Below are 13,097 nucleotides of genomic sequence, written 5' to 3' on the forward strand. Positions count from 1 at the left end.
GGATCTGCAGAGTGTCAAAGGTTGTCACCTCCTCAGCAATGCATGTAACTAGGTCTCATAAATATCACTTTATATATTTTGTATGCTACAAATATTTTGTATGTTGTAATTCATATGTTGTAATGTAAATTAAGAATTCTTAAGTAATATTAATGTGATGTAAATTTATAAATTGATTATTTCATATGTAATTAAATTGTATATCATGTAAATTAATGATGATTGAAAAATTATCATATATGAGTTGAGAATGAATGGAAATGAATATGAAATTGAATTATATTGAGGATATTCGAATTGATGAGATAATTATGATTAGTATGGATAAGATTTTATTGTGAAAATATTATTGAATTTTCAAGCAGGTGAATAATGAAATACGCCAAATAGAAATAAAATAAGGGAAACTCCGCTAGTTTCTCCGTAGAAAAATAATTGATATTAAATTAAACGAATTCAAAATTACTAAAATAATAAAGTAAGATAAGATAGGGTGCTCCGGCACCGAATGTAGCACACTTTGCTCGGCTACACTGTAGTCGAGTGAGGGGTGTTACATTTATTGGTATTAGGGCACGGTTTAGGCGTTCCTAGGCATAGATAGATGGAAAGGGATAGTGTGCATAACATGCATTGCATTCATATGAGTCGAGGTGACACTAATGCAGATCTATTTTCTTGGTTATTTTAGGTTAAGCTATGGACTTAGTATCACAGAGGATAGTAGAAGAGGAAGTAGTAAGCCGTATCCTGACTGAGAGTGATATTGAATATCGGGGAGATCTTGCTCCACCAGTTTAAGAGGTGCCTGTACATTCCCAACAGGCCTTGTTTGAGCAGATGACTGAATTCTTTCGACAGATGACTGGGGTTATTCCACCACCGCCTCAGCAGAAATCACCTCTAGGTAAAAAAAGGAAGTATGGAGCTGTAGATTTCAATGGTAGAAAGGAAGACGATTCTTCAGTGGCTGAGTATTGGTTAGAAAGGACTGAAAGAGTCCTGCAGCAGCTCCATTGCACACCAGAATAGAGTTGAGAGTGTGTAGTTTCGTTGTTACAAGAAGCTGCATATCGGTGGTGGAATGTTGTAACCGAGGTAGTGCCACCAGCCAATGTAACTTGGGAATTCTTTTTGATAGAGTTCAGAAAGAAATATATTAGCTGTGTTCATGAAAAGGAACAAAAGAGGAGTGGTGATCAGCAAAAGAGGAAATTTGGACAGTCTAGTAATAAGAGGCCAAGAGAACAGTTAAGTCAGACATCTGATCAAAGTAGGAGATCTAGACCCAGGCCTATGCACAGAAGAGATCAACCAGAAACACTAGTAGTGAGTGCTCCAGGACTAGCAAGAAAATGTGGTCATTGTAACAAGTGGCATAAAGGTGAATGTAGGGAATTGACTGGAGCCTGTTATAGATGTGGGGCCATAGACCATCGTCTCAAAGATTGTCCTAAGAGGAATTTACCACGGACCCAAACAGAGGTCGTGGAAGGACCAAGTACAACAGTAACACCACTTCCAAATGTCACCCAAGCCAGAGAGGAGCATGAAGCCCCAAATGTGAATTTGAGGTAAAGTATCCTTCCCTTCTGATATGCCTAAGTGCATAATGATAGATTTGAAAAGACTAAATAGTACCATATATATATATATATAAAAGAAGTACACAGAGGGAGCAATAGAAAGGTAAAGAAATTAAGTCAGATACCTACACCCAGTAAATTTCGAGGACGAAATTTTTGTTAGAGGGGAAGAATTGTAACACCCCCAATGTAGCAATTCCTCGGTCTGGACAGCTAGAACATCTGGAAAAATATTTAGACTAGAGTGAGGATTCATAAATAACTCAAACAAGTATAAGAAAAATTAAGGAAAAATTTTAGAAATAAAATACAACCAAGTTAAATGAGCCAGTGCCCTAGCGATGGGTAACCTAGTGAGAAGTTGCGGTTCTCGCAACTAGGAGCCCTAGACCAGGGAGAAAATTTATAAAATAATTTTTGGGACTTCAGAGAAGATTCATTGAGGTTTCTATGGCATTAGAATGCCAAGAAAAGGCTTAGAAAAATTTTTCAATCTGTACAGACAATTTTGGCCCAATAAGCTAAAGGGAGGGCATTTTGGTCATTTCGCCTTCAGAGACGATTTTTGACCGACTTGTCCAGTTAAGTAAATAATTATTATGATCTAAAATATGAATAAATATTGTTAAAAATTAAATTGAAAATGAGAAGAAAAGAAAAGAAAAGAAAAATGAAAGAAATTGGGAATTATGACATCACATGATGTCATTAACATGCCCCCACCCAATCACAACTTGACAAACTAATTAAAAGGGATAAAAAACTAATTAAAAAGACACAAAATGAAAGACCAATCTGCACTCCCATCTTCATCCTTTGGGCAACCAAAATGTAGAGAGAGAGAGGAGAGGGTTTCCACCATAGTTCAAGCTTCCGAGCATGGAAACCTTGCTTATCTTGCACCAAAAACCCTAGATCCCTTCAATAAAAATTACCCCCAAACCTTGTAGGAGTGTTTGGAAGCCAAGAAAAGCCAAGAAACTAAAGGAATTGCTTGGAAAAATTCTGCTCAAAAAGGGTTAGTGCACTAAATAATTTCTTTTCTTTCTTTAATCTTGTAAGCATGCTAAATCAAGTAGAAATTGTGTGAAATTAAAAGAAAAACTTGAGTAAATGAAATCTATAAATTTGGAAGCCATGAGAAAGTCTAAGGATTGTTGGTTTTTGATGAAATTAAGTGGCTTAATTATGTTATTGATGAGTATAGATGATGGATAAAGTGATTTGGTATGAGTTTGGTGTGTGTATACCATGAATTGGAAATTGGAGTTAGGGTTTGAGCATGAAATTGAGACTTTGATCATGCAATGGTGAAAGTAAGTTTTAATGGTCAATTAGTGACCATTTGGTTCTATTTAAATAAAAAATGAAGTGAATTGTGTAGTGGGATTTGAGTGTGGTGTGGCTACCCTTGGTGACCTACAGGACTAGGCATGAGTCCAGCAGGTTTGGGCAGCAATATCTTGAATTGTAGAGGTTCAATTGGTGCGAGGCTAATTGGATATGAAACTAGACAAATAATGGCACAACTTTGGTGAAGAAAGCATGCTCAGAAAATCAAACCAGGTTAACCTAAAAGTTGCCCTAATCCGGGTGACCTGCAGTCTGCCTGGGCAAAATAACTAAATGAACAGTGTTTAGTCATTTGGTCATAACTCAGTGTAGAAAGGTCCAATAGAATTAAAATTTTACCAACAGAAAGATGAGACGTATATCTACAACTTTCATGAATAACACAAATCCAAATTCTGATCATAACCAAATCAAATTGCCAACCATACTTAGGTCGCCAAATCTGGTAGAACCAAATTGCCCAGAAAATCTGGGTACAGGTCACTCCGGACATTTATGGTAAAATGACCATAACTTGAGCTACAAAACTCCAAATGGAGTGATTCGAAAAGGAAATTAAGGAAGACACAATAAGGAACAACGTTGATGAAGAAAAGTTAGCCCAGTTTCCACTCTAAAATTGTCCAATGGAACAGTAAACTTAGGTAATAAAAACTGAAAATTTAGAAATGCATCTAGGGGACTTTAAATTGCAATTGGCAATTAATACTAGCAAATGTAAGACTCAAAATGTGGGATCTTGGTGTAATTAGAATTAACATATCCATTAAGTATGAAAAAGTCAACATTTTGATTGACTAGTAAGGTGAATAGTAATCAAAATGATTAGGAAATTAAGATGAAGACCTAAAACCAATTCTAAGCTTAAATGCTTAGAATTGTATGACAAATGTGGACTATGCATCTTAGCCAAAATTGTTAAAAGGAAATTAAGACCATAAATTTGAAATCCATGAAATGTTCATGGATTACTTAAAACATGAAAAAATAAGTCACCTAATTGATGTAAATAGATAGTTAGGGATTATATGCTCATCACAAATGGAATTCATAAAATATTAGTAACTCGACTTGAAATATAAAATTTGTAATTACATAAGTAGATTTTTGAATGTATAAATGAGAAAGGAAAAATGTTTTGAATGCAATGGTACATGTGAACCATTGTTTAGAATTGTGATCGTATAAATGATCGAATGAATGTATGAATTATAGTTGAAATTTATCATAAAATAATGAAGTCATAAAACACAATATATTAATATTTAATGATATTATGTGCCCTTATATTGCTTAGGCACGTGTGTCAGATTGGATAGATTGGCATGCCAATAGGGTATTGTTTTAGCAGTACTGCGAAAGGCTTTATGCCTGTATTCATGGCTTTGTGCCCGTATTCATGGCTTTATGCCCGCATTCCTGGCATTATGTCAACATTCATGGCTTTTATGCCTGATTCTGTGTTATCATGGCTTTTTAGCCATACTGACTGCATATGTGGTTGACGTTCTGCGTCCCATAGTATCACGGCCCGAGGCACCGCGGTGTCTAGTGCCAACGACCCGTTATCCAGTTTAGTCAGTCTGTCATAGGTTACTTGGGCAGTGAAATTTATTGAAATAAGTTAAGAATATTAGCAATTAAAAATATTAGAAACTAAATAAAATAAATGAGAAAGACGACCTAAAATAAATTAGAATAGTTATTTATTAGAAAGAATCGAAATGAACTGGACCGATATTAAAATTTATAAATTATGAGATAATCTAAGACAACCTAGCAAGTATTGAGAAAATGCTAAAAGATTAGCAAGAAAATTATATCATAAATAAATATTGCAAATGTGACTTATATAATAATATAAGCATAAATTTATTATTTTTAGATCATTTTTTCTTTGTACATTATTACTGTACATTGGCGAAATAAACATTTCCAAAGAAGACTAAATTAGGATAAAACATATTAAATTTTAGAAACCGCATGTGAAGTATAAATAGATCTTAATTATTTGAATTATGTTTTATTTCTATCTTTATTTGTATATTATTTCCTTGTTATATTATTGCACTACTAAGCAGCAATGCTTAGCGCGATGAAATTGTTTCCTCGCGCAGGTACTGAAGCTAGAATCCAATGGACGTTTGACTAAGAATTTTGAGAGTCCAGATCTGCAGAGTGTCAAAGGTTGTCACCTCCTCAGCAATGCATGTAACTAGGTCTCATGTATATCACTTTATGTATTTTGTATGCTATAAATATTTTGTATGTTGTAAATCATATGTTGTTGTGACACCCCTTACCCGTCTACAGTGTAGCCGAGCAAGTTATGTCACTCAGTGTGTCGGAACACTAATTCATGTTTAAATATCAATTAATCCTTTTTAATTCATTTATTTATAATTTTTAGGTAAAACTAAATTTTTCCGTAAATTTTATAGAAAATCCGGCAGAGTGCCGGCTATAAATTGGAAAAACAGTTCTTCTGAACCTGTTAAAAACACTCCCAATAATATCATCACATTATTCTCAATCAACCTCCAATATATACTCAACAATTTCTCAATTCACTTCAGTATCTCAAAATTCAATTCAATTCAAAACACAATCAACTCAATGAAAAATGCTCAATTTATTACTGAACATATTTCATAGATACTTACATCAAAAGCTTGATTACATGAATTTATAATATACATTACAGAAGGTTACAAAATACAAAATATCAAAATATCAAAATATCAAAGTGGCCTAATGTCCTACCAAATGCACTGCAATGTGAGGTGACTCTGAACTCTGAGTGCAGATATGAAGGCTCACCCTGTATGAGGCCTGCTGGACTCCCCAGCTATGTCTCCAGTACTTGCGCGTGGCAAAAGCGACGCGCTAAGCAATTCTGCTTAGTGGTGACAATATAAAATAAAACAAAATAAAATAAAATAAAATAAAAACATGTGTACATAATGTATATTTACATTTTTGGGTGAACTAAGTCTCAAATGTTTATTGCAATATTATTCAATTGAAGTTTGGCAAGACTTATTAATACTGCCAGAGTAACCTATATTAGTTGAATGGACTAGATAAATGGGTAAACTGATACTGGGTACTAAGTACCTCGGACCATCACACCATCGGTCACATTGTGTCTCCCGGTGTGCAACAGAACAGCTAATAAGCTGTGATAATTATCGGGGATTAAACCCGAGTATAACAACTCAATATCATAGCCAAAGGCTATTATGTCACAGAAAGGCATGGGAAGCCATATGCAGTATTGCTAACAGAACCCTATTGGCATGCCAACCTATCCAAACCAATCACATTAGGCCTACTAGGGCATTTAACACTTTTTATTTATGTAATTCTTTGAAATTGAATTTTTATGATTACTATTCATTTCATTGGTCAACCAAAATGTTGACTTTTGCATTGGCAATAGGTAAATTAGTTTAAATATCATCAACATACAACATTTTGCATTTTAAACTTGTTGGTATTGGTTGCCAATACCATCTCTAAGCTTAATGTGAATTGGACAGAATTTTCAGTTTTCAAGCTTTGGTTTTACTGTTCCATTAGTTACTGTTGCAGTGGGAATTTGGAAAAATGATCAACATGAAAGTTGTTCCTTATTTTGTCTAGTTGAATTTCTTTTTTTGAATCACGCCATTTTGAGTTTTGTAGCTCAAGTTTTGGTCCAAAAACCACAACTGGCCGGATTGAAAATTTTTAGGGCTGACCATATCTACAGTGCAGTGAACAGTGACTGCAACTCAATTGTTAGATAGGTTTTGGTCATAATTTGGGGTAGGTTTCTTCACAAAAGTAGTTGGTCTATATCTCAACTTGTTGCTGGTAAAATTTCAGATCAATTGGACCTTTCTACATTGATTTATGGCCAAATGAACAATCACTATTCATTTGGTCATTCTGCAGAAATAGCCTACAGGTCACCCGGATTTGAGCAAGTTTTTGGTCCACTTGGTTTGGTTTTATGGGCATGGTTTCTTCACCAAAGTTGTGCCATTTTGTGTCTAGTTTCTTTTCCAATTGGCCAAACACCAATTGAACCTCTACAATTTAAGTTATGGCAGTCCAAACAGGCTGGACTCACATCCAAACCTGCAGGTCACATAAGGCAACCACTCCAACCTCAAATCCCACAACCCAATTCACTTCATTTTTTATTCAAACCAAACCAAATGGTCACTAATTGACCATTAAAACTTACTCCCATCATCACAAGATCAAAGTCTCATTCTTCAACCCAAACCCTAACTCAACATTTCAAAACCATGCATTATCATTGCATTTATCAATTCACTTATAAGATACACATTAAGGGCAGCCATACTAGCATGTTAACTCCCCAAAAATCATCACCATATTACTCTAGCCATGGCTGCCAAAATTTAGGGTTAACATACCAATGGTGTTTCATCAAATTTCTTTGTCATTTACACATATTTATAGTTCTTAAACATGAAATTAAAGTGAATTTCAAGGTTTAGGTCACTAACCTCTTTTAGCTCAAATCCAAGCCAACCAAAACTTTAATTTTTCTTCAAAATTTTGCTGCCCAAAGCTTCCTCAAGGTGTGGGGTGAATTTTTTGTAAAGACAACTAGGGCTTTTGGTGGAAGAAAGCTAGGGAAATGGAGGTTTAGAAGTTTGTTAATGGTGGTTATGGTGGAATGGTTCACAGCAAGAGGAAGAAGAAAGAAAGAAAAGTCTAATTTTCTTCATTTTCTAGCCCATTTGACCTCTCTTAAGTTAGTTTATGCCATGTGTCACCATGTAATTGGGTGAACGCACACTAATGACATCATGTGATGTCATAAATTCCCATTTAATTCATTTTTTTTTCTTTTCTTTTTTACTCATTTTCAATTCAATTTTTAGTAATATTTATTCACATTTTATTTCATAATAATTATTTACTTAACTGGACAATTCGGCCATAAATCACCTCTGAAGGCGAAATGACCAAAATGCCCTCCGTTTGGCTTAACGGGCCAAAATTGTCTGTACCGATTGAAAAATTTTTCTAAGTATTTTCTTGGCATTCTAATGCCATAAGAACCTCAATAACCCTTCTCTGGAGTCCCAAAAATTATTTTATAATTTTTCCCCCGGGTCTAGGGCTCCTAGTTGCGAGAACCGTAACTTCTCACTAGGTTATCGGCTCATTTAACTTGGTTGTATTTTATAAGAAAAATTTTTGCTAAATTTTTCTTATTAATATTTGAGTTAATTTTGGTTCCTCACTTTAGTTTAGATATTTTTCCGGACGTTCTAGCTGTCTGGACTGACACTGGTTACCAGAACAGTAGAATGTACGGAGTTGCTACCGGGAGGGTATTACAACTCTTCCCCTCTAATTTAAATTTCGTCCTCGAAATTTACCTGATGCAAACAGTTGAGGGAACTGTTGCCTTATCATCTCTTCACTTTCCCAAGTTGCCTCTTCAATGTTGTGGTGCCTCTAAAGCACTTTCACCAGTGGAATTTGTTTATTTCTCAGTTCCTTCACTTCTCGAGCTAGGATCCGTATAGGTTCCTCTTCATATGTCAAATCCAGTTGTACTTCAATTTCTTCCATGGAGATGACATGTGAAGGATCTGAGCGGTATCTTCTGAGCATGGACACGTGAAACACATTATGGATCTTGTCCAGTTCTGGTGGTAAAGCTAGCCTGTAGGCTACTGGTCCCACACATTTAATGACTTCATATGGGCCAATAAACCTAGGGCTCAACTTACCTTTTCTTCCGAACCTTAATATTTTCTTCCATGGTGAGACTTTGAGAAACACTTTATCACCAACTGCATACTCTATCTCTTTTCTCTTCAGGTCGGCATAAGACTTTTGTCTATCGGAGGCAATCTTCAGGTTAGCTTTGATTATTTTCACTTTTTCCTCAGTCTGTTTCACCAGGTCTGGTCCCATAAGCTTATGTTCGCCCAATTCAGTCTAACACATTGGGGTTCTACATTTCCTCCCATACAGTGCTTCATATGGAGCCATTTGAATGCTAGCTTGGTAGCTATTGTTGTATGCGAATTCTGCCAGTGGGAGGTATCTATCCCAACTTCCCTCAAACTCAATGACACAACTCCTCAACATATCCTCAAGGACCTGACATATATTTCATGTTATTATTATCATTTCAGTTCAATATTTGCATTAGTTCAATTGGTTTTAGTTGTTTACCTGGATTACTCTTTCTGATTGCCCATCTGTTTGAGGATGGAAAGCCATGCTAAAGCGGAGTTGTGTGCCCAAAGCTTCTTGCAACTTTTTCCAAAATCTCGATGTAAACCTTGGGTCTCGGTCAGATATGATTGAAAGTGGGATTCCATGTAGCCTAACTATCTCACTGATATACAATGCTGCTAGCTTCTCCAGTGAGTAGTCAGTCCTAATCGGCGAAAAATGTCTTGACCGTCAATCATCCACTATCACCCACACTGCATCATGCTTCCTTTGGGTGAGAGGTAGACCACTAACAAAATCCATAGTGACCCGGTCCCATTTCCATTCAGGTATGTTTATAGGCTGTAACAAACCCGATGGAACTTGATGTTCTGCCTTAACTTGCTGACATGTCAAGCATTTAGTCACATAGTCAGCTGTATCCCTCTTCATACGAGGCCACCAATAATGAGGCTTCAAATCATTATACATTTTTGTGCTCCCCGGGTGCATAGCATAAACACTCGCGTGTGCTTCTTTTAGAATACTAGTCTTCAGTTCCCCATCATCTGGTACACACACTCTTCTTCTGTAGTATAGACACCCATCTGCTTTCACCTCATATTCAGTTTCCTTCCCCTCAGAAATTTTAGCCATAATTGCCATTAGTTTTTCATCTGCCTCCTGCCCATCTTGTATTTGCTGTAGTAGGGTTGGCCTCACTTGCAACTCAGCCAAAATAGCTCCATCTTGAGCTAAGGACAAACAGGCATTGAGTGATCTTAAAGCTGTGATGGACTTTCTGCTTAAAGCATCAGCAACTACATTTGCCTTCCCAGGATGATAATCTACCACACAATCATAGTCCTTTAGGAACTCAATCCATCGCCTCTGTCTAAGATTGAGCTCCTTCTAGGTTGGCAAATATTTTAGACTCTTGTGGTCGGTATAGATGTAGCATTTTTCTGTTAGTAGTATGCCCTAGAGCATATCATTTAGTATGTATCTTGTATATATTTTTATTAATAAAAGGCATTTCCACTTTTCCGTTTACATAATATATTTATGTGTAATAGAAAAGGTCCATTGATATTTTGTTAGAAATATTATTCTTAAGTTGTTAAGAATATGAGTGACAATATTTCTAGCACAAAGTATCATAAATAGGTTCACAATCGAGGATACTTCATAATAAGGACATGACTTATCCAGAAAGATTGTATTCATGTTTGTTCCCAAGTTATTTATATGAGATATAAATAAGATGGAATGGTGAGTCTCATGCCATATAACAAACATGATAGGCACTTATAAATGATAAGTAGGTCGAACGGTGACACTTATGACAAGCACATGGAGTTTACTCTTGTCAATGTTTTGTCATAAATCATATCGAGGCATATAATCTTTAGACTGAGATAGCACAGCTTATCTTGTATATAGGTAGTTTGAGTTTGATCTTGCTTTCATACTTGTACTATGTATGGGTATATGGGCATGTGTTGGCTCTGCTAGTTATATATGGAGGTAGGTGTTGATCAAGAAGGAATCTGTTCCTCTAAGTAAATAGAGATAAAATCCTATGTTCATTTAATTGTTCTTGATGTTTCAAGTTCTGGCCAGACAGATAGATTTATTCGAAAGAGTTTCTGATGAGAAAAATCTTTTAATCAAGAACTGGAATTAAAAGAGAACATAATATTCATAGCAAATGGAGTTTGACATAAACCATGACTCCAGCTTGAGTTGGGATTTTGTAACAGAGAGATTCTAGTGCATGGTAACATATGATTATAGGTTCATTTAAGGTAAATCTTATTACTAATTGGGTGGCCATGGCATGCTATGCTAGGTGTTAACCATGGTCTATGAGGTTCATAAAATGATTTAGAGAAATCATTTATGGTAAGAAAGAGTTCTGATGATATTAAGAGTTGATATCATGTCTCATTGCCAATTAGTGATGAGCCTAGTAAGTCACACACATACACAAGTTATCACCTATTTAAATATAATTTAATTAATTAATTAAAGAGTTTAATTGATTAATTAAATAGATTTGGTTTGCAATAAAATTGCAAAGTCCCTAGCATGACTTGAAACCAAATCTAGATTATTGGATGTAGTATAAATTAAATTTATATTTAAAGTGTTTAAATATGAATTTAATTGATGAGAAATTAATTAATAGAGATTAATTAATTAATTTATATTTGATATAAATTAATTAGAAGAAGAAAATAATTATTTTGGGTTAAGAACTCAAAATTAAGACACAGGGGCATTTTGGTCATTTTGCAGTGTGACACGTGGCACCATGAGATGGTGACACATGGCATAACACATAAGCTTGCCAAATATTTTTAATCATGTAAGATGATTAAAATCAAGATTAAATATAGGTTTGACACTTGGCACAATGTGATTGGGTCACTTAAACCTAGAGCTAATCAAAAGGTGACATGTGGCTAGGGTTTAATGTGTTAACCTAGCTATTTAAGTGGGGTTATGAAAAGAAAACACAACCAACAGCCTCCTCTCATATGTCACGCCACTTTGAGCCTCCAGCTATTTCTCTTCATCTCTCATCAATTCAAAGAGATTAGCCATCAATCTCTTGAATTAAGAACACTAGAAATTGTTTCTAGTGTCTTGTTTGCATCTCTAATCTCTTAAAAGGCAGAACTTGAATTTCTAATTAATAGAAAAGGCTTTAGAAGCTGTTCAAGGGCTGCCATAGGTGTTCTTGGTGTGGACAAGCTAGAGGGACAACATCCGTGTCCTCAAGACGAATCTCAAAGGCGCAGACACGCTGCAGACATCAAGAGGTTAGTGTAATCGTTCTTGATTTAATCTAGGTTCTAAAATTAATTTGATTAATTTTAAAATCTTAAATGGCAAATACAGATCCAAAACATATTAAAAGAGTTTTAATATGTTGTTTATCATTGAAATCAAATAGATAAAAATAAATCTTGCATGGTGCTTGTGACCCTAGGTGAAAATTTTTGAATTCAATGGTATAATCTTGTGTTTTTCACGCCTGTTCCTTCAATTGGTATCAGAGCCACTATATTTGCCATTTAGATTGTTGATTATATAATTTAATTGTGTGTTTGATCATGAGATCAAGAGATTCATTGCTGGTTGGATCATGAGATGTGGCGTCACACATGGAGAAGCCACCATTGGTGGCGGCAACAATGGTTCCATGGGTGGTTCAAGGTTTGGCTTTTAATTCTGCAATTGTTGTATGATCTAAGGCCTATTCTTTGACTAATTAAAGTGTTTAATTAGTTGTTTTAATCACACAATTAAATTATGATTCAAATCAGAATTTTAAAAAATGTTTGAATGTGATTCAAATCTGAATTTTAAAAGTTGTTTGAATGAGATTCAAATCTGAATTTTTAAAGTTGTTTGAATCATATTTAAATCTGATTTTTTAAAATTGATTCAATAAAATTCAGATCTGATTTTTTAAAAAATATTTGAATGTGATTCAAATCTGATTTTTTGAAGTTGTTTGAATGTGATTCAAATCTGAATTTTTGAAGTTGTTTGAATGTGATTCAAATCTGAATTTTTAAATTTGTTTGAATGAGATTCAAATCTGAATTTTTAAATTTATTTGAATCTTATTCAAATCTGATTTTTAAGTTGAATATGAGATATTCAATTTAATTTAAGTATGTATGTTTTATTTAATTGTTAAATAGTGATATGCATGATGGATGATCATGGACTATAAAAGACCAATGTGATTGGATTTATTTCTTTTATGTTTCTTTGGGATTGTAAATTAATTAATTTATTTTAATTTATTTTGGGCATGTATTATTAAGTTTGTAATATTTTTGGGTTGTAATTTCATTTATTTAAGTTCTTGTAAATTCGCCTTGGTATGCCAAGGATTACTATGTAATATTGGATTGCAAGAAGTTCAAGGAGGTCAAGAGC

Source organism: Hevea brasiliensis, chromosome 1 (genome assembly GCF_030052815.1).
Source record: "Hevea brasiliensis isolate MT/VB/25A 57/8 chromosome 1, ASM3005281v1, whole genome shotgun sequence".
Lineage (NCBI taxonomy): Eukaryota > Viridiplantae > Streptophyta > Magnoliopsida > Malpighiales > Euphorbiaceae > Hevea > Hevea brasiliensis.